We start from the raw sequence: 22,538 nt of genomic DNA, 5'->3' as shown, positions 1-22,538 counted from the left end.
CTACAAAATCAAAATGAAAAAATCTTCTACAAAAACAAACAAAAAAAAGAAAGTGAGGGGGCCGAATGAAGTCACCATTCTCCTATTCAGAAAATTTGGCCAACAATGTTCAGGAAATAGACCCAACATAGTCCTATTTACTATCAGAGTATTGCTTCCTCACATGTGCTGTTATCCTGCTGCAGTGGACAAAGGCACCATCCAAAACACACAACATTCCCAGGGCCACAGTTCAACTCCCACTGTCCCCTTCTGGACATTGGACATCTTTTGAATCTTACCTCATTTGATAAAATAGTGCTTGGATGTAATGCTGTTGCAGGAAACTGGCAATGATTTCAGGAAGAATTGGAGAAAAACAATGCAATTCAAAAAATATTTATAAGAAATCACAAAAAATTTTTACCAAAATTTTTCTCAGGAAAATTCCTCAGGAATCATGCAGATGTTTATCAGAAAGTTCAAATAAACAGTGTAGAAATGTTCACCATTCAATCTTCTTATTCAGCCCAGCCGGGCTGACGGTGAAAAATCCAACACTGCTCAATTTGCCACAAATGTGTTGCAAAATCTCCTCCATGTGTCTTTATCTGCACTACCTCCAGTACTGTGAATTTAAGATCAATCAGCAAATGATTGTGTTATACCCAATGTCCACTGAATCAGGTATATATCATATTTTTCGCACTATAAGACGCACCTGACCATAAGATGCACCTAGGTTTAGAGGAGGAAAACAAGAAAAAAAATTCTGAACCATAACTGATGAGAACTGACGGCAGCCATTCGGGGAGTGACACGGGCCCAGGCTGGAGTGCGAAAAGCTCGTTCCTGCCTTGTGCGCTGCTGGGCATGAGATGTATATATTAGCCTGATAAGCACTATTCTACAGATGCCCACTTAACTTACACAGTAGGTATTTGCAAGGGGACATGCACAAGGTGGAGCTTGTATGGGACATGACTGGGGCATCTACTTACACATGTGACTTAACAGAATATTGCAAGTTATGCACACCCCTGCTGCTTTGAGGTACATTAATAAATCCAAATAAATTATACCAGCTCTATGGCTGGACTAAGTGTAAGTGCCTAAATGTTAAGTTCCTCAGTACCAAGTTATGTTAGTTCTGTAACAGATATTCAACTAGCAGTGAACAGTGTTTTGCTGACTGCTTCCAACATTAAACCCAGAAATTCAATGGTGGGCTATGTCCAGGCACTGGATTTGAATTTCTGGGTTTCTGGAACTAGCTAACATATTGCAGGTTAACTTCTTCTTCTTCTTTTTTTTTTTAAAGAGAAACTTTTTTATTTTGGCCCTGATGGGTGGAGTAGACAAAGTTTGTAAAGAACATTAGCAACTAGAACAAAGACAACAGTAAGGTAGGGTTGGTCTTCAAACATTGTAACCAATTAACCTACGCTTGCCAATGATCTCTCCAATATAAAACCACATCAGCACCTCTGTGGCTACCAAACCATTCCAGAGGGCTTCCTTTACTGTGAGCTGTGTAAGACGGCCACTCTGAAAGGCACCGGCCATTTTTCATGCTCTATATAGCCTTAGGGATCTCTGCAGGAATTGGAGGAAGTAGCTCAACCTTGGCATAGTACCAAAATGTGGCTAAATGGGGCCTGGAATAAGTCACAACAGCGTTCACAAGCTGCGACGTCCGGGTGACAACGGTCTTGATAAGCCTCTGGGCAGCTTGTGCCATATCTGCAATGCACTCTTAGAGACCGTCATGTTAACTTCTATATTCAGCAGTTAAGCAGCTATGGGTTGCTACATAAAGATAGGACTGACTTTTATGCAGCTGTATTTATGTAGTTAACCTGGCTAGTTAAGTGCTGAATATTGGTACATAACTGGTCAGGTGCCAACTTTGCCCCCATAATAGCCAGTTTTCAGTTCAGTGCTAAATGGTTATTTTCAGCAGCACTAACTGGTTAAGTGCCATTGAATATTGGTGATTTAGGGACTCATTTTCCAAGCACTTAGACAAACAACCCCTCCCCCTCCCTGTTAACAATCTGTGCTAGAGGTTTTTAGTGCAGGCTGGCGAGGTAAGTGAGCCCACACGCATAGGAATTCTATAAGCATCTGAGCATTTACCATGCCAGCTTGTGCTAAAAACCTCTAGTACAGCTAGATAAATGGGGCCCAAAGTAAGTGGTTTGAAAATGAGCTCCTTAACCAGCCAGGTGCCATTTCTGGCCAGTTAAATCACTTTGTTCGGTTTTTTTGTAATTCTTTATTCATTTTCAAAACTTATGCAAAGCGCAAACAAAATATACAGTCAGATAACACATATGACAACACTTATCATCAAACAAATACTAAACAAAATATTTTACTCCCTCCCACCCTTTCTGGATGTGTGTAGATATCAGCTAGGAATTAAAGGTTAATCAATTAGTCAATCTTTTGTTTAACAAATGCCTTTAATGGACCCCATATGTTATTAAATTTTTTATTATTTCCCATTCGTTCTGCATATATTCTTTGATATCTGTAGATATGAAAGAATATATATGTTTTCCACCCAAAAGAAAAATTTAGTCTATCCCAATTCTTCCAGTTTCTGGTTATCAATTGCATCATAAGAAGTCTGTTTTCATTGGTGTCTATTGGGCTCTTAAATTTCAAAAATGTCCCAAATAGGACCATGTCATAGGACAATGGTATAGAGTGTGACAGAGCCGGTACCTGTGTTCTCTGGAACCCGGTCTCTGCTCACTCGAGCGCAACTCCGGCGTGCTTCCGATGAAGGAAGGAAGTCCTGTTGGTATATCTCCACTTGTCAGGAATCAAATATAAAGGTAAAACAAGTCAGCTTTACTTGTTCATAGTCACTTTATTCAGTGGAACGATGATGGGAGCAACGTCTCCCTTAGTTAATCCACAAGCATTCAAAAAAAAAAACAAATTCTTCAAAGTCCAAGTAGAATGCTTTAACCAAATACCAAAATAAAATATGAAGTGGACCCACAGGAATGGGTTTATCACTTCTACCTTTAATCAGGCAATCCAGGTAAGTAACAGTTAAGCACTGCAATCACAAACAGAACTCTAGAGGGGTTGTCTTTACTTTTAGGAAGGTAAAGAAACCTTTTTACACTCTCACAAGTTCTGGGCCCCCAAGCTCAGCAAGAATTAAAGCTTGGCTGTAACCAACCTAGAAGCTGTTGGCGGGGGAGGGGAGTAAAGGAATTCACTTATCAAATTTCTGATACTTCAGAATGCCAATAATGGCCCCACTAACCCAACCTGGATCTTAAGTGAATTCTCCCCAAATCACAACATTTACTTCCCTCACTCTCATATACATGAGTCCCAAATTCAGGCCAGTTGAATTTAGCTAAACAAAAAAAAAAAAAACGTTGTTTGTTTTTTTCCTTAGCACAAGTCTATGCAGTTTCTAATACACAGCAATTCTGCATAACAACACTCTATCAAATAGAGTAAGCTCCTGCCTTCACAAACCTCCAGACCTGCCACTTATCTTCACTCCAGGAGCATATCTTCAGGCAGTCCAAGATTTTCCCCACAGTCCATGGGTTCAGGCAGGGCTGACTGGTTGGCGAAAGGGTCAGTGTCTACTTCCTGCATTACAACATCCTCACATTCAGGAGCACAATCAGGAGAGACCCTTTCCTGAGCTGGCCCAGGACCAACTGACTTTCCTCTCCTCAGAGCAGCCTCTAAATTGTTCAACCGAACACACCCTGCTCTCTGAGGGGGAGGAGTTGCCTGCACAGTTTGCCTAGCTTGTCTTGGTTTTCTCATTATGGGTTTCAGCTGGGAGTGAACAGAGGGAGGGAGGTTCCTCTGGGGCTCTTCTGAGCTGTTCTGCTCCCCTTCCTCTACTCCCTGCAGTTCAGACTGATTCAAGTTAAAGGGAAATACACATTTTTCCCTGGGACTGGTCACAATCCTATCCCCGTGGTTAGCTCGCTGTATGACTGGATAGGGTTTAGCCACCGGCAGCTCTGGAATGAGCGGAGCCACAGGGGACGGATTGTGACAAGAGATATCAAGTACCATGTTAATTTCCCCCCCCCCCATATGGATCTCCAAAAGTTGAGTATCAATGATATTTCAAGATGACAGTTAAATCACTTTGAATATCGACCCTTTAGGTGCCAACCGCATGCCCTTAGGGTACCTAAATAGAAATGACTGGTTACAGAATTGCCCTCATAGCCTTTGGAAATATAGAGAGAGTGACGTCATGCATTCACTGGATGCTGGTGAACGTATAACTCTACAAATTGACACCAGTGTTTCAAATTCTATATAATGATTTTGCTTGAGCTTTCATATAACATTAAGTCATACCTTCAGATAGCAATTGGAGAGATAATTACTTGAGTGGATATATAACCTTTCATATTTATAGTCCACTTTTCCACTAATTAACTATGGCCTGGTAGACATTACATTCTTCAAAGGGACAGCAAAAACAAGAAGACCCGAGTTTCCACAGAGAAAGAAGAACAACTCCAAACAAACCAGACTGTGGAAACACAATGTCCTCGGACCTTGGTTGTAGTTTATTCAGAATTTTCTTAATAAAAGCAATAAAAAACAGTTGAAACTTCATCCCACATATCTACTGCTTTTATTAAGAAAATTCTGAATAAACTACAACCAAGGTCCGGGGACATTGTGTTTCCATAGTCTGGTTTGTTTGGAGACATTACATTCTCTCATGTTCTTCCCATTCCATCTCTTTCCTTATTAACATCTTCTTATTTAAAATGCATAGCTTAGGATTTTGATACTTCCTTATGTCTGCACTCTCCTACCACCCACAGTGATTGCTAATCTATTTTTTATTGTATCACTGTTAAACCAGCTGTCTGGCATTTTTATGTTGCTTTGTAATTATTTTTTAAAACCTTCACTTGCTCTCTTTCTCTTTGCCCTTTCATCTGATATATTTACATCAGATGCAGTATTATAAGATAAACAATGAAGTGTGAAAAGTTTCCATCTCAGATGCCCATTTCTATAACTTAAATAGGAATTCAGTATAGGGAAATCAGAAAAACACAGGAGAGTCAAATCCATAGGAACAACACTCAGACACGATGGAATGGATAAGTCCAAAGAAAAGACTGGTGAACTCTAAGGGGCTCATAATCGAAAGAGAAATACATCAAAAAACCAGCCTAAGTCGGCACTTGGATGAACATTTCTCAAAAACATCCAAGTGCCGATACTAAAAATGGGTTTTGGACGTATTTCTAAACGACCTAGGCCTTCATAGTGCCGCTGAACGACCAAAGCTAAATGGGGTGTTTCGGGAGGAGTGTCGAGGGCGGGAGTTGGGCGGGACATGGGCCAGCTTAGACTTAGTCGTACAGCATGTATAACCGAAAGTTATAAAGCCACGAATGACGGAACTTGGACGTTGTGACTTAAACCATATAAAATATGGTCTAAGTCACAAAAACCCACCTAAACTCACCAGATAAGCACTGAAAACACATAACACAGACCCCTACACACTATCCCAGTGATCACCGACCCCTCCCCGCCTCCAGGTTCCTGCTGAACCAGAATGTACTCAGGTAGGGCTAGTCTCGGTTAGGGTGCTGGTATTTGACCAGAGGGCCACCGTGTGAGCGGACTGCTGGACATAAGGGACCACTGGTCTGACCCACCAGCGGCAATTCTTACTTTCTTATGTTTAAAATTCAGCCTCCAGACCATCATCAACTGGCCACCTGGCATAGGAAAGCCTAGTCGTCCAGCACAGAGGCAGCTTAAGTCGTGGGGGTGGGTTAGGGACCCATAGAGAGGAGGACCCATGCCCATAAGCCCCTGTAATCACTGCATTGATACTTAAACATGTGCACTCCCCTACACACCCCCAAAGCCCTTTTTTACTGGCATATAAGTGGCTCCTGGGGTGGTAGATAAGTGGGTCTAGAGGATTCTGGAGGTGGTTTGGGGGCTCACCGTGACATATAAGGGAGCTGTAGGGAGGAGAAGACATGGCACCCTTTTTGTGAAGTTCACAGAAGTGCCCTATTAGGTACCTCACTATTTAGGTGGCATGTCTGGGTGTGCAGTCCATCGCTTTGCAGACCCCTCCCACATCCAACAGGGCTTGTTCTAGGCGTTTTGGACTTGGACGAAAAGTTGGACGAAAATGTGGTATAAAGATGGACGATTTAGTGGCTTGGATGATAAGATCTGCAGGACGTATAATTAGGCGATTTTTGAAATGAAAAAAAAGTTGGACATATTTTTCGAAAATGTGTCTTACGCTGTTTTTTACTTTGGGCGACTTGCGAGTTGGATGTAAACAGATGATTATGCCCCTCATTGTATTCCACGAAACCTTTTATTCCTTTATTACAACATACATCGACTCGACATGAGCAGATTGAAATTGAACCCAGATAAATCAAAGTTTTTTCTAGCTAGCCCTAATGATAAGCTTACGGAAACGATGCTTACGGTAAATGGTCAAACTTATCCAATAGTTCCTACTTTAAAAATATTACTTTGGATCGTACTTTATCATTTAAGGCTCATACAGATTTACTGGTCAAAAGATGTTTTATCACTCTTTGGAAGTTGTGTACCATTAGAAAATATTTTGATTTTATTTCATTTAAAATACTGGTTCAATCATCAATTCTTTCAATGCTGGATTACTGTAATATTGTTTATTTGGGTGCTCATAAAAAAAACAACTAGTAGATTAAGATTAATTCAAAACACAGCAATTCGTTTGATTTTTAATCTAAAAAAACATGATCATATCAGCCCATATTATCAAAGGCTCCACTGGTTGCCATTTGAGGCTAGAGTGTGGTTTAAATTTGGATGTATTTGCTACAAAGTCTTATTTGGGTTGGCCCCATCTTATCTTGTTGCTCATTTTAGATTTTTTATATGTAAAAAAAAAAATACGTAGAACTGGCTGGTTTTATTTTCCTTCAGCGAAAGCGTGCCGTTTTAAGAAATTTTTAGATAGTACTCTGGCGTTTCAAGCAGGAGTAATGAATATATGCTTGAATGTTCTTATTACTCCAGCCCTCACTTATCAGCAATTTCGGAAAGATTTTAAGACCTATCTATTAAACAGTACAATACTTAATAGATATCAATATCAATTTGATAAATGGATTTTTATTATGTTTATGGAATAAGGCTTACAGAAGCTTATCTATTTTAGTATAAATAATCTGTATTGTGCATACTTTGAATGAGTTAGGGTCGTACTTTGTCAGTTAGCATCTTTTATTGAATTGTGTTATTTCTTTCTATAAGACACTGTTATCTGGCTCTGTATTTTAAATACTTTGTAATTTATTGTGTAAACCGCCAAGAACTGATAGTGTGGTGGTATATAAAAATAAACTATTATTATTATTATTATTATTAAATGGCCTGCCTCAGGAGTCTACAATCATAAATACATGCATTATTAAAACAAGCAATCTTTAATAATAATATAACATACACATATAAACATAAATTAAAAAGAAGTTAAAATCTCAGAACGCCAATTAAAGGAAAATAAATCATAAAAACATTCTCTCGACAATATGTTTGTTTTGATGATTTATTTTCCTTTAATTGGCGTTCTGAGATTTTAACTTCTTTTTAATTTATGTTTATATGTGTATGTTATATTATTATTAAAGATTGCTTGTTTTATTAATGTATGCATTTATGATTGTAGACTCCTGAGGCAGGCCATTTGGGCTGAAACATGCGTATGTCGAGTGGATGTATGTTGTAATAAAGGAATAAAAGATTTTGTGGAATACTTAGAGTTCACCAGTCTTTTCTTTGGACTTATCCACTCCATCGTGTCTGAGTATAGGGAAATCAACATATAATCAAGAGTTTGCAAGATGGCATCATAAAGCTCAGGAAAAACTTAATAGGAGGTGTGTCACTTGAAGAAAGAAAGGCATACTGGGTTTCAAATTGTATGCTGCATCAAGAAAAAAAATGATGCTCATACAACTAGACCTGACCGCTACATTCGACCTGGTGGATCATAACATCCTACTACAAATCCTAGATACAATAGGTATCATAGATAAACTATATTCGTGATTTAAAGGATTCCTAAAATCAAGAACCTATAGAGCAAAGTTAGACAAAGAAAAATCAGAACCTTGGTCAAACCCCTGTGGCATTCCCCAAGGATCCCCACTATCTCCTACACTCTTCAACCTCTATACAGCCTCCCTCAGCACCCACCTGGACAAACAAGGTATAACCTCCTACAGCTATGCAGATGACACTACCATTCTCATCAACCAAAATCCTCCATGACAGATACAATACACCGGGGCTGCCCAAGTCCAATCCTCGAGATCTACTGGCAGGCCAGGTTTTCAGGATATCCACAATGAATATGCATGAAAGAGATTTGCCTGCACTGCCTTCTTGGTATGCAAATCTCTCTCATTGTGGATATCCTGAAAACCTGGCCTGCCAGTAGATCTCGAGGACCGGACTTGGGCAGCCCTGCAATACACCAAACACTAGAAACAGTAGAGACTTGGATGAAAAATCACAAACTGAAATTGAACCCAGACAAAATAAAATTCATCCGCCTCAAAAATAGCAAAACACCAACCATAACCAACATTGAAATAAATGCAATCAACTACCTCATACAACCCACTCTAAAATTACTAGGAATAACAATTGACAGATGCAACCGCAAATCAATAAAACAATGCAGAAATTATTCTCAGTCATGAGAAACTTAAGACAAGTTTGTAAATTCTTCGAGAAAACACAATTCTAGGCCTACTAGACTACTGTAATATTCTCTATCTCCAGTTCGAGCAAGAATACAATTTAAATTCTACTGTCTACTATTTAACACTTTATACAGAGACAGCCCAAACTACCTGAACAACCGCCTCATCTACAACACCTCAACCAGACATAGAAAAACTCACCATATTCACATACCCCCAATCAAGGAGATTAAATGGAAAAAAACTATATGATGGCCTCCTAGCCACTCAAGCAGCCAAACCAGACAACCAAATCGCCAATCTACTGACAGTATCCCCAGACTACAAAACATTTAAAAAGAAATAAAGACCATACTCTTCAAGAAATCCCTGAAAAAGAAATAACACCACAAGTTTCAAATCCCATCTCTCACTAAAGCCCCCAACCCAAAACAACTAGCCATACTCATTTCTTACTCTCCTTAAAAATGACCAGATATCTCTTTGTAATATCTTTTTGTAATACATCCTTGATAATTCTTTTGTAATCCACCTTGAACCTCAAGGTAATGGCGGAATAGAAATCCCTAATGTAATGTAATGTAATGCTGCATCAATCATAGTAAGGTTATTGAAACGATGGAAGTAGTTTAGAAAAGAGCTATCAGAATGATACAGGATCATAACACAAAGTTCACAGAGAGAGCCTTGCAATACTCAAAGTATTAAAAGTGAAGAATGTTTTAAAAGTCCTTAACATTGTTTGGAATTTTAGGGCATGTCAATGAATTGTAATAAAGAATTAAAGCAACTAGGACTAATGTTCATAAAATCTGGGTTAACTCCCTTGGCTTCCTAAGTAATTGTATCTAAGAGATAGTCACATTTTCTTAGAATTCAGTCTGGGAATATGTGATGTGGTGAGTATGCTATTTGTCAAAATGTTTTTTCTTGTAGCATTTTAATCACATGTGGCTGCAGAAGCTCTGTTAAATAGGTCATTCTCTCTCATCCCTTTTTTTTTTTTTTTTTTTTAAATCATGAGGCGATTATGGTTGTCAAATGGCAAGTAGTGAGCAGAGGACCAATGGACTCTTATGTCACAATGTCTAATCAGCATCAGGAGATAACTACAACATATGGGGGGAAAGGTTGTGTCATCATCCCTCTGAAAAAAAAATTAACACCACACTTTCCCCACCTTTTACCAAGCCGCCCTGCTGAACAGCATGAGCTAAATGCCAAACCATCCATTCTGTTCCTATGGACAGCTCGGAATTTAGCTTGCACTGCTTGACAGCATAACTTGGTAAAAAAAAAAAAAGGGGGGGGGAGGGGGATTAACTCAGTCAATCAGTCCCCTCATTTTCTCCAGATTTTTAGAAATTATATCCCTGATACAGGTGTCTGCCGAAACGTGGCTGCATTGGGTTACTGTTTCTCAATAAACTTTCTTCTGCTGTGCTGATGGTCTCCTATCATCATTTTTCTTCCGTCCTGCTGAACAATTGGTTCTCTATTTTTGTCCTTTGGACTACAAAATTCTCATACTAAGGCCAAAGAATATGGATTCCAGCAATGTCTTAGAGAAGGTTGTCGCTAGCTTGTTGAAGTGTCCCTTGCCAGGTTTATTTGCCCTTTGAATGGGATTATAAGAAGGCATCCTAAGAGAATGTTTGGGAGTCTGCGTCTAGGATAGAAGATACCTTTTATGATTTTAGTACTCATATTTATGCATTTTCAAAAGAGGCAGTGGCCAAATTAGGAAAACATGATGGCAGAGTGGGGATGTTAGAGCAACAAATAGCCACTGTAGGGATTCAATGACTTTTCAGGCTGCAGGGGAAGCTTACATCAAGAATAATTTAGCCTGGATAATAGAACAGAGACCCTAGAGAATGTAGCTAGGAATAACAAATTAAGGTTCATAAACATTTCAGATATTAGTCTTTTTCCCTTCTGCAGTTAAGAATGTATTTGAGGGACATGCTGAAAATATCTTCTGGGGAAGCAGCCATGTAAACTGCTTAGATTTTGCTACTGATTTGCAGTACATGAAGTAAATATGAAACATGAATCATGAGTTGGAGACAACTAGAGAGTGAAGAAGAAAGAAAAATGATCTTTATGGTTTCCATTGACAGCTTGGATGCAACATCTTTTTAAGTACTCTTGGAATAATATTCCTGTATGGCCTACATTGTTAGTCTCCTTATGCTATGAATCCAATAACCATTTGGCCTTTAAAAAATGTTTTACATTTCAGGAAAATAAGCAGTGAGGAAATGTTTCCTTTAATTAAATCAATGGGTGAATGCAATAGCTGGAACTTTATTTTTTATGTCCTCCCACAAGTGCATTTATTGGCAGGAAAAGGATCCAGTGAAATAATTGTAATTTTGATGGGTGATTGCGGAGTAATTTTGATGTTTTATGAAGTTACTGAAAAGACACCTATTCTGTAACATGAAATATAGGCATTAAGACTTTTGTGATGGTGTAAGCACTGGGCAGACTTGTACGGTCTGCGTCTGTGTATGGCCGTTTGGAGGAGGATGGGCAGGGGAGGGCTTCAATGGCTGGGAGGGTGTAGATGGGCTGGAGTAAGTCTTAACAGAGATTTCAGCAGTTGGAACCCAAGCACAGTACCGGGTAAAGCTTTGGATTCTCGCCCAGAAATAGCTAAGAAGAAAAAAAAAAAAAAATTTAAATTGAATCAGGTTGGGCAGACTGGATGGACCATTCGGGTCTTTATCTGCCGTCATCTACTATGTTACTATGTTACATGTTACTATGGTTGCTTATTTCTTTGTGTTTTCTATATAAGAACATAAGCAATGCCTCTGCTGGGTCAGACCTGAGGTCCATGGTGCACAGCAGTCCGCTCACACGGCGGCCCAACAGGTCCAGGACCTGTGCAGTAATCCTCTATCTATACCCCTCTATCCCCTTTTCCAGCAGGAAATTGTCCAATCTTTTCTTGAACCCCAGTACCGTACTCTGCCCTATTACGCTCTCTGGAAGCGCATTCCAGGTGTCCATTGGGTAAAGAAGAACTTCTTAGCATTCGTTTTGAATCTGTCCCCTTTCAACTTTTCTGAATGCCCTCTTGTTCTTTTATTATTCGAAAGTTTGAAGAATCTGTCCCTCTCTACTCTCTTTATGCCCTTCATGATCTTATAAGTCTCTATCATATCCCCTCTAAGTCTCCTCTTCTCCAGGGAAAAGAGACCCAGTTTTTCCAATCTCTCAGCGTATGAAATGTTTTCCATCCCCTTTATCAGATGCGTCGCTCTCCTCTGAACCCTCTTGAGTAATGCCATGTCCTTCTTAAGGTACGGCGACCAATATTGGACGCAGTACTCCAGATGCGGATGCACCATCGCCCGATACAATGGCAGGATAACTTCTTTCGCTCTGGTTGTAATACCCTTCTTGATTATGCCTAGCATTCTGTTTGCCTTCTTAGCAGCCACTGCGCACTGTGCCGTCGGCTTCATTGTCATGTCCACCATTATCCCCAAGTCCCTTTCTTGGGTACTCTCATTTAATAACATCCCTCCCATCGTATAGTTGTACCTCGGGTTTCTGTTTCCCACATGTAATTCTTTATATTTCTCAATGTTGAACTTCATCTGCCATCTCATCGCCCATTCCCCTAGTTTGTTCAAGTCCCTTTGCAATTCTTCGCAGTCCTCTTTAGTCCAAGCTCCACTAAATAGTTTGGTATTGTCTGCAAATTTAATTATTTCGCACTTCGTCCCTGTTTCTAGATCATTTATGAATATACTAAATAGCAGTGGCCTGAGCACTGAGCCCTGCGGGACCCCACTCATGACCCTCCTCCTGTCCGAGTAGTGGCCCTTCACTCCTACCCTCTGTTTCCTACCTGCCAACCAGTTTCTGATCCATTTATGTACGTCTCCTTCCACCCCATGGTTCTTCAGTTTCCGGAGTAGGCGTTCATGGGGCACCTTGTCAAAGGCTTTTTGGAAATCTAGATATATGATGTCTATGGGGTCTGCTTTGTCCATCCATTTGTTAATTCCTTCGAAATAGTGCAATAAGTTCGTTAGGCATGATCTCCGCTTGCTGAAACCATGTTGGCTGGTTATCAGAAGTTCGTTTCTTTCAAAATGTTCATCGATGTTTTCTTTTATCAGTGCTTCTGCCATTTTCCCCGGAACCAAGGTCAGACTGTAGTTTCCCGGGTCACCTCTTGATCCCTTTTTAAAGATGGGCATAACGTTGGCTATCTTCCAGTCCTCCGGGATCATGCCTGTTTTCAGGGATAGATTGCAAATTTGCTGCAGTAGTTCTGCTATCTCCTCCTTTAATTCCTTCAGAACCCTTTAATTCCTTCGGACCCGGGGATTTGTCAGTTTTTAGTTTTTCTATCTGCCTGCGTACATCTTCAAGGCTCACTTCCATGGATGTTAATTTTTCTGCTTAATTTCCATTGAAGAATTGCTCAGGTTCTGGTATGTTGGATGTGTCTTCGTTTGTGAATACATTACATTACATTACAGATTTCTATTCCGCCATTACCTTTCGGTTCAAAGCGGATTACAAAAAGAGTTATGGAAGAAGGGTTACAACATTAGATCAGAGAAGGTTTCCAAGAGAGGGAAAAGAACAAAAAGAACATGTTAAGTCTTTCTGCCACTTTTTTCTCCTCCTTCATCACTCCCTTCCTGTCTCCGTCGTCCAGCGGTCCCACCTCCTCCCTAGCCGGTTGCTTCCCTTTAACATATATAAAGAATGGTTTGAAATTTCGTGCTTCCCTGGATAGCCTCTCTTCATACTCTCTTTTGACTTTTCGAGCCACTCGGTGACATTCTTTTTGATACTTCCTGTGCTCTTTCCAGTTCCCCTCAGTTTTGTCCTTTTTCCATTTCCTGAATGAATTTTTCTTATTGCCTATCGCTTCCTTCACTATTTTAGTTATCCACGCCAGGTCTTTTGTTCGACTCTTTTTGCACCCCTTTCTGAATCTGGGGATATACCGATTTTGCACCTTGCTCACCGTGTTCTTGAGAAAAGACCAGGCATGTTCTACCGTTTGCCATTTTTTGGAAGTGTTCCTAAGTTTCTTCCTTACCATTTCCCTCATTGCTTCGTAGTTTCCTTTCCTGAAGTTGAAAGTTGCCGCTATGGTTCTCTTTCCTTTCGGTATTCCTACCTCAATCTTGAACTTGATCATGTTATGATCGCTGTTTCCCAACGGTCCCACTACCTCTACTTCTTTTGCAGGTCCCCTTAACCCATTTAGGATTAGATCCAGAGTGGCATTTCTTCTCATTGGTTCTCTAACAAGCTGCTCCATGAAACAATCTTGTATAGCCTCCAGGAATTCTCTTTACTCCCACTCACCATAAAATGATCATTTTATCCATCCTATCATTCTCTCTACAAGTAAATCCCCAACCCTGTCTGTCCAAATTAGTTTGTGAGCTCTTCTGAGCAGGGACTGTCTATTACATATTAAATGTGCAGCCCTGCATATACCTTTCAGCACTATAGAAATGATAAATAGTAGTAATAGTAGAAGTAGTAATGAGTTAAATCTACAAACATTAGAAAGTCTTACCTGTAGAGGTGAGTGAGAAGTGAGAATTAAAAAAAAAAGGATAGGTGAACCAAACCTGCATCAAACAGCAGTTGGTTAGGGAAAAGTGCATTGGAGCTTGCTGGATAGTGAAGGGAAATAGAAGGTTGAGCCAAGGGAAAATGAGCAGAACAGGCTAAAAAGATTTATGGAATGAAGCAGGAAGAGAACTATTAAAATCCCTGCCCCCAAACACAAAGCATCAAATTATGTTTCTGCAGGAGGAGTAGGGAGGGGGGAACGGACCAGGAGAAATGAGGGAAAATGAAAAAAAGAAAAAAGAAAAATTGGGTGAACAGAGTGTGGTGTAGATGGTATGAGGAAAGAGAGGGACTTGTTTGGAGAAAAGTGCCTTGAATAGCTTGAATGGGGGGGGGGAGGGGAAGAGAGAGAGAGAGAGAGAATGTATGATGCTGTGAAGGGGATGAGAGAGTGGCAGGAACCTAACTTTTGATATGTCCATTTTACCTGACCTGCTCTTGACAATACAAGCTGGTCACTCACTTCCAGATATATTTTGTTTTTCCTTTTTTTTTTTTTCATTTCTGGATGAGGGGAAATTTGTTGTGAGTTATTTGTTGAGTACCCCCAATCATTTTCAAAAGTTGTCTCCTATGATTTAGATGCAGGGAGAGAGGTAACCTGTTTCTTTCACAGGGAAAAATGAAAATACACAAAATATTTTTGTTCTCAAGATTTCTCTCTCCTTGCTGATTCCTGCAGGGCCACAGCATGCACTAATCTATCTCTCAAAAACAACAATAACAGCTTGTCTCTGACCCAGAGTTATAATTCTGTTTTTCAGACTTCAACACAACTGGGCTTGGATTGGCCTGGATTTTCAAAGTTACAGTTTCAGCAGGAATCCAAGATAAAATCGGTCTGCTTCAGTAGAGCTTCTGTAGTGTATATGAATACAATGGAGATATATGCTGGGGGGGCTTTTCTTCTTTCTTCTCTAAAGGACCAAACCTGAGACAACAACTAGTACGTTCTCAGTATATTCCTAAAGTAGACTCTCCTGTAACCCTAATGGACACCAACCATGTGGTCACTGTAAGTTTTGTCAGTACAGTGTTCCACTTTCATGTTTAGCTCTTCCGAGTTGGGTAAAAAAGAAAGCCAACTATATGTCATCCAACTGTAACACCCGGGGTGTAGTTTATATCATTCAATGCCCTTGTCTGTTATCATACATAGGACAAACGTCTCGCATTACCAAGCTAAGGATTTCTGAACATCTTAGTAAAATCCGAACCAAAACACTGGAAGCCCCTCTAGTCCAGCATTGGTTGGATAAGCAGCACTCCATTGAGAATTTACATTTTTCAGTCAACTCTCAACTCTCAAGGGGTGGTGACCTTTCCCGCATTTTATGGATTAGGGAGCAACGTTTGATCCTGAGATTACACACAATACACCCGATGGTCTCAATAGCGAGATTGAATGGCAAGCTTTTTTATAGTTCACTCTCTTTTGATTTTCAACACAAGTTCTACTTTTTTATGATATTAAACTATTCCATTTCATTTTTATTTTTATTTATTTTTTGAGTATATTTTTGAGCATGTTCTGTTGCTTTTTTCTGACCAAGACAGTATGGCTCAGCTGATCCTGCACGTAGCCCCGCCACGACAACATCCTTCATTTTTGATATTTAAACCGGCGTTTCTTTCGCCGTTACAACAAAGAACATTTTGAAGAGACTCTTTCATCCCAATTTATGGCAAGTACCCCTCCTTGTGTAGTCTTCCTAGTAAGTTATACATTAAGGTATTATAGTAGCATGTTATACGATTTTTAAGATGTGTTATTATATTTTTTGTTACTAGAATACAAGTCTTTTCGTCTGCATCACTCAGTCCGTTTCTCTGGCATTTGAAGTTGTTCATCTCTCCTCTGGGTTCCTTGAAACAGACCCTCGAAACATGGCCCATGTCGGGACCTGTTAACACTCTAAAGCTAAGTGGAGTATTTTTCTTTTCTTTTTTGCCATTGAGAACAAAGAAAATTTACAAAGAGCACTTTGCTTTCAGTTTAATTCTCTGCACAAAAGTCATACACAGTGATAGGACGGTGGGTTTGACTATAGGAGCTTCGGCTCTTGGTCGGATTACACAACTTTTGAGTGTATGTGAAGATTATATAGACTTCATTAGTATTTATATTTAAAAGTTATATTTTGATATATATTTTGAGAAGTCTTGGCTTCAGTTTTACTCTACTTACAATGTAGGCCAGCATTTTTCCATGGACCGCCAGAAGAACTAACAAATTGATTCTGGAAAAGATCAAACCAGCTATGTCACTCGAAATCCAAATGACAAAGTTACAACTGTCTTATTTGGGACACACCGTCAGAAGAGAAAGATCATTGGTGAAGGACATTATGTTTGGAAAGATCGAAGGAACCATGCGAAGAGGACGACCTGCAACCAGATGGCTGGATACATTGAAAACAACTATGGAGATGATGCTGGTTGATCTTACCAGACTAGCACAAAACTGATTTCTTTTTAGATCTGTAATTCATCAAGTCGTTAGGACTCAAACACGAGTCAATGGCACCTAACAATGTCATTTAGGGGAAATTTCATTTTTTTTTTTTTTTTTTTTTAAATTAATGGTTGAAGCAATATCTTTAGTATTGCATTCTTTCAGAAAATATGCATACTTTTCAGAAGTGTCCACTATTGACAAAGTATCCACTATTCATGTTTCATGCAAAATACATACTCTTATTTCATAGTGTGCAAACATACACAATGGTGCATGCATGAATGCTTTATTGGGAAAAGGTACATACTTTTTTTTTTTTGAAAATTTACACTCTTTTAGAAGATTGCACACTATTAATGTCACAACTAAAAAACCTGAATTTTCAGATTTTTCATGTCATTTCAGGCAAAAAATGAAACCAAACAATCTGGGGAACATTGACATTTCCCAAGATTCTAAATGAATGTACATCCCAAATGTAGCAATGTGGCTGACAGATGGCCATGGAGCCATCACAAACACAGGCAGGGTGTAGTGTAAGTCAAAAGAAAAGCTGTATTATTAACAAGAAATCAAAGTAGCAAAATCTGTTCCTGACACAAACTCAGTAACACAATCTGCTCCTGTCACAGACTCAGGCTCAAACCTGGCCAACAACCACATTCACATTAATTTCCACATCTAACAGTTCTGTTTTGCCAAGATTCTTCAGCACAGTTCAGATTACTCACACATAAATCCAGGCTGGGTTCCATTTGGGATACCCAAGACCAGAGTCTTCACAAGTAAATAAAGGCAACCCTTTGTGTTGGCAGTTTTTTATTTCTCCTCATGCAACCCCAGTGCATCTACCTCTTATCACCAGGTACAAATCTCTGAGCTAGGGCCACTCTTTTTTTCCCGGGACAGCCAACACATTGGGCCTCCCTTCAGGAAACATTTTGCTTCTGGGCCTCTCCAACAAGGAGACATCTTGACTCAGGTCCTCCCTCCTGCAGACCTTCGTTTGGGGCCTCCTTCCTCACGACTTCTTTCCTTGGGGCATCACTGATCCATTCTGCTCTAGGGCATTTAACCAGTTCCCTGCCTAAACTCTGTCCCTCAGACTCAGCATGTTACTACAACCTGCCATAAGGTAGCTCATCTTCAACAGGGCCAGTCTTAGCAACTGCAGGGACTTGTACAGACCATTACAGTGGGACTCCCCCACTTGGTCCCGCCCCTGCCTCACTATCTCTTCCCTAACTAGCCCCACCCCTTACTGATAAGGTTTTAAAGTTGTAAATTCAGATCAGGTTCAAATAATTTAACTTTGCATTTCTGTGTGAATTTTTTTGAGACTTAAAACAGAGGGGATTGTTAGACTTTAGTTTCAATGGAATAAGAATCTTAAAAATATGCAGACTATCAACCATGATGTACACATCAACTGGAGCTTGGGAGTGGGGGGTAGATTGATAATTCTCTTTGCTAATTTCTTTGTTCTGCAAGGTTTATTTATTTATTGGGATTTATTAAAGGCCTTTTTCATGATGAGATTCACTCAAAGCAGTTTACAATACAGTAACATCTTGGATTGCAAATAACTAGGTTTGCAAGTGCTTTGCAATACAAGCAAAGCATTTTATTAAATTTTAACTTGATATACAAGCAATGTCTTGCAATACAAGTACATACAATATACACACACAACTGAGCTGATGGTTTTTCTCTCTCTAATGCTGCAGGAGTGCAGTGACTATTCTAAATGAGCGAGGTCTTGCAATACAAGTACGCATAGTATTTTGTATTAAAGTTTTGGGGTTGTGGAATGAATTGTCTGAATTTCCATTATTTCTTTTGGGGAAATTTGCTTTGATATACAAGTGTTTTGGAGAGCAAGCATGTTTTCGGAATGAATTATGCTTGTAAACCAAGGTTTTACTGTACACTGAATTGTAAGCAGGCACTCTTAAGTATTTTCCCTATATGTCCTGGTAGGCTCACGATCTAAATGTGATTCCAGGGGATTTGTAGGATAATTAAACAAGCCAAGAGGTTTTTTTTGCTGCAGAACAACACTCCTGATCGATTCTAAGGCATTATTTATTCTTAAAGTTTGTGAAAAGGGTATTTTGTGAGATTATTTTGTTTTTTCTCATTCCAGTATATATTTTTTGGCAGTGTAGGACTTGCCCAGAGTCACAAGAAGCATGCTGGGATCAAACTCACAACCTCAGGGTGCTAAGGCAGCAGCTCTAACCACTAGGCCATGCATAGTTGGATCTTATCTTTTTGTAATTTGTGCTTTCAATAAACACCTATTGTTATAAAAATAATAATAAAATATCAACTCACATATTATAGTTATTCACTTTACGGTTTCTGGTTCTAATAGTCTTGGATGGTCCAATTGAGGCAGGTTGCTGTAAGCTTTATACTTTGTTTCCAGATGGAGGTTTAGATATAAACATAGATCAAGCTCAGATCACAGGACATGAGGAAATGTGTCTGTAATATGAAGGAAAGTTAAAGATTTCCTTTCTCCAGATAAAATAAATAAAAGTTTGAAATAAAACTGAGGGCTGGTGCCTCAACATAGACTGAACAGAAGTCTGTAAAAAATCGAGTTGTAAATATGAAAACATTGTATTTAATCTAAGTTTCAGGAGCCTGATGTGAATACAGTTTGCACAGCCCAACCAAACTATATACTGTATACTAGATGGACCAAGCAGACCTTTATCTGCTATCACTTACTATGTTTCTATGGTATAAGATCTCTCTAGATTGATTAAAGCAGCAAGTAAAACAGAAGATGATGTAGTTCTCTTCAACAAATCACATTAGACACAGTCATTTCCCCTCCCACAGCAGTCTCTTGTATCTTCCAAAATAGGATTACCAGACATCTGGATTTACTCGGCCATGTCTTCCATACGAAGAACGGCTTGACAAATTACAGCTATACTTGCTCGAGGAGCGCAGAGAGAGGGGGGACATGATCGAGACGTTCAAGTATCTTACGGGCCGCATCGAGGCGGAGGAAGATATCTTCTTTTTCAAGGGTCCCACGACAACAAAAGGGCATCCGTGGAAAATCAGGGGCGGGAAACTAAGAGGTGACACCAGGAAATTCTTTTTCACTGAAAGGGTGGTTGATCGCTGGAATAGTCTTCCACTACAGGTGATTGAGGCCAGCAGCGTGCCTAATTTTAAGGCCAAATGGGATCGGCACATGGGATCTATTCACAGGGCAAAGGTAGGGGAAGGACATTAGGGTGGGCAGACTAGATGGGCTGTGGCCCTTATCTGCCGTCTATTTCTATGTTTCTATGTTTCTTATTAGAGGACTGTCCGGGTGTCTGGATGGTTTCCTAGACTGGAAGGAGTTTGTCCAGGTTTTGGACTCAATCTCTCCAGTCCAGCCCCCACCCCAGAGTCAGCAGTCTCCCCTGTCCCCACTACCTCCTTCGGTGCTGCAATTTCACAAAACTTTGGGCAGCCAGCAGCATTAGCAACAGGATCCTGCTGCCATTGGCCTACTCCAGAAGCCTTCGCTCTGCAGCAACCCACCTACGCGGGAACAGGAAGCGCTGCAGAGTGAAGACTTCTAGGTAGTCTGACAGCAGCAGGATCCTGCTGCTAATGCTGCCCAAAATTTTGAGATGGGGAGACTCAGCCATACCTGATTTCGGGGTGGCCCGGGTAGAGGGCTGGGGAGAGAGAGAGGCTACGCTGGAGGGAGGGCGGTTTAGGGACGAGACTAATGGGTGGTGGGGCGGGGGCACTTTGGGTGGGGCACAGGCGGGTCAGGTGTCCTCTTTTTGATTTAACAAATATGGTAATCATATTCTAAGAAGCAACTTCCTGCATTTTTGTTATTGTTCCTTCTACTTGACTAAGCCTCACAAGAATCTGAACTACATGCATTAGCCCAATGCTAATGCCCAAAACAATTCAATTTCACCTGATTAACCCTGAACACAGCTCACCAAGACAGTCACAATTGCCCAGTGTGCTTTATTGAACATCCAGGGATTATTTTTTAGGTACTAGCTGCCAGAACTTATTCAGATCCCAATTGATATTCAACTGGGACCCTCATAAGGCACATGCGGGTCCTGGCTAATAACCTCTGTTCACCCATCCCCCTCCCATCCCTCAAAGCAGAGAAGAGGTATGGGCTCTCCATACACATGCAGAGCCTCTGCCTTTGCAGATACCGAGGCTGATACTGTAGGCAGAGTTTTAAAAATATATTCTCTCCACCACAGCAAATTATGGGCCGAATAATTCAACCAATAGTAGGATTACCATATTTGTTTAAGTAAAAAAAGAGGATATGTGAGCCTGCCCACCCTGTTCCAGTCCCGCCCTGTTCTGCCCAAGCTCCACCCCCACATAAACCTTGTCTCCTTGAGCTCGGGGCTGCACATGGAGGGCCTCCAAGTATGTACGGATGCAATGCAATGATGCTACACGAATGCTTGCATGTATGTGACATCATCGCTTTGCATCTGCACATAATCGGAGGCCCTCCAGATGTGGCCCCAAGCTCTAGCAGAGATGGGGCCTTCAAAAACCCAGACAAACTGCCAGGTTTTCAAAATCTGTCCGGACACTTGGACAGTCCTCTAAAAAGAGGACATGTCCAGGTAAATCCAGACATATAGTAACCCTAACCAATAGAAATAAGCAGGCAAAAAAAAAAAAAAAAAAGGTTTTGGCTCAAGTTCAGATCAATCACCTGTTTGGCATTTATACAAGTTCTGAATCATTTGGATCGTTCAGGTTCAATAAATAACTGAACTCCAAGACATTAAGATTGGCACAAATATACTGTTGCACAAAACAGAGGGGCAAAGGGCATGATAAGTGGCATGAAGACTCCAAGCCACTATGAGAGATTACAGCAGTACAGTGTAATGAAGACCCCAAAGCATCAAGAGATAGATCAATTAGCACCAACAACAGAATGTAGACCCCAAAGTAAAAGAAGAGGGATAAAATGACATTAACAGTGACATAAGACTATTCTACCCTCATTTGCATGGAGGCAGATGATTGGTTAATGTACAAGTATAACAATAAATATACATATAATATAAATAGATGTTAATTTGGTGAATGACACTGTACAATATTTAAGAACAGATAGAGCATTTAAGGAAGAACTAGAACTAGAATGTTATTTTACAGAATAAGTTTATTTACAATACTATGTAGGCAATGCAATAATTTTAGCTCTGGAAATTTAGGGATCTTTACACAAGAAGAATGTGCCACAAGATAAAATATTGCTAGAAAAGCTGAATGATTAATTACGCTGGAAGAAAGTAACTCACTCTGGTAATGGAGGTCTTGTGCCTGCAGAGGATAGCTTATGATGATGGTCCTTTGCTGGAAGAAAAGCTCTTCAGTTGCAGAATGGCTGGGAGTGGAACATAGAGAATTAAATTCAGAGGAAATTCCAGCAAGATGTGTTGCAAGTCCAGCGGTGATCCCAAGAGGAAGGAGCTTATGTGAATCTCCCCTTTTTATGGGTTACAGGAGCTGGGGTCAGGTGGTACATTTAGCAGTCCAATTAAAATTCAGGGATAGCTTACATAGCTTAAAAGACATGACATGCCTAAAAAATTATAGACAACAAAACTAAACATAAATCAAAGTGAGGGTACATCGTATCATAACCATGAAAGAGAAAAGATACATCTCCA

At 40.1% G+C, this 22,538-nt stretch overlaps 1 long non-coding RNA gene and 1 pseudogene across 1 annotated transcript; both read right to left on the bottom strand.

Moving 5' to 3' along the window:
* Positions 1 to 1,398: 1,398 nt before the first annotated feature.
* Positions 1,399 to 1,720, bottom strand: LOC117367189 (annotated as a pseudogene).
* Positions 1,721 to 2,372: 652 nt separating this feature from the next.
* LOC117363035 lies at positions 2,373 to 22,318 on the bottom strand. The gene is made up of 3 exons (XR_004539963.1): positions 22,167 to 22,318; positions 19,177 to 19,329; positions 2,373 to 2,802 (listed from the first exon to the last, which is right to left on the bottom strand). It is a non-coding gene; the product is annotated as an uncharacterized LOC117363035 (long non-coding RNA).
* Positions 22,319 to 22,538: the final 220 nt, after the last annotated feature.

This window comes from Geotrypetes seraphini, chromosome 1 (assembly GCF_902459505.1).
Source record: "Geotrypetes seraphini chromosome 1, aGeoSer1.1, whole genome shotgun sequence".
Taxonomy (NCBI): Eukaryota; Metazoa; Chordata; class Amphibia; order Gymnophiona; family Dermophiidae; genus Geotrypetes; species Geotrypetes seraphini.
This window is presented reverse-complemented; position numbering and strand designations above follow the sequence as displayed.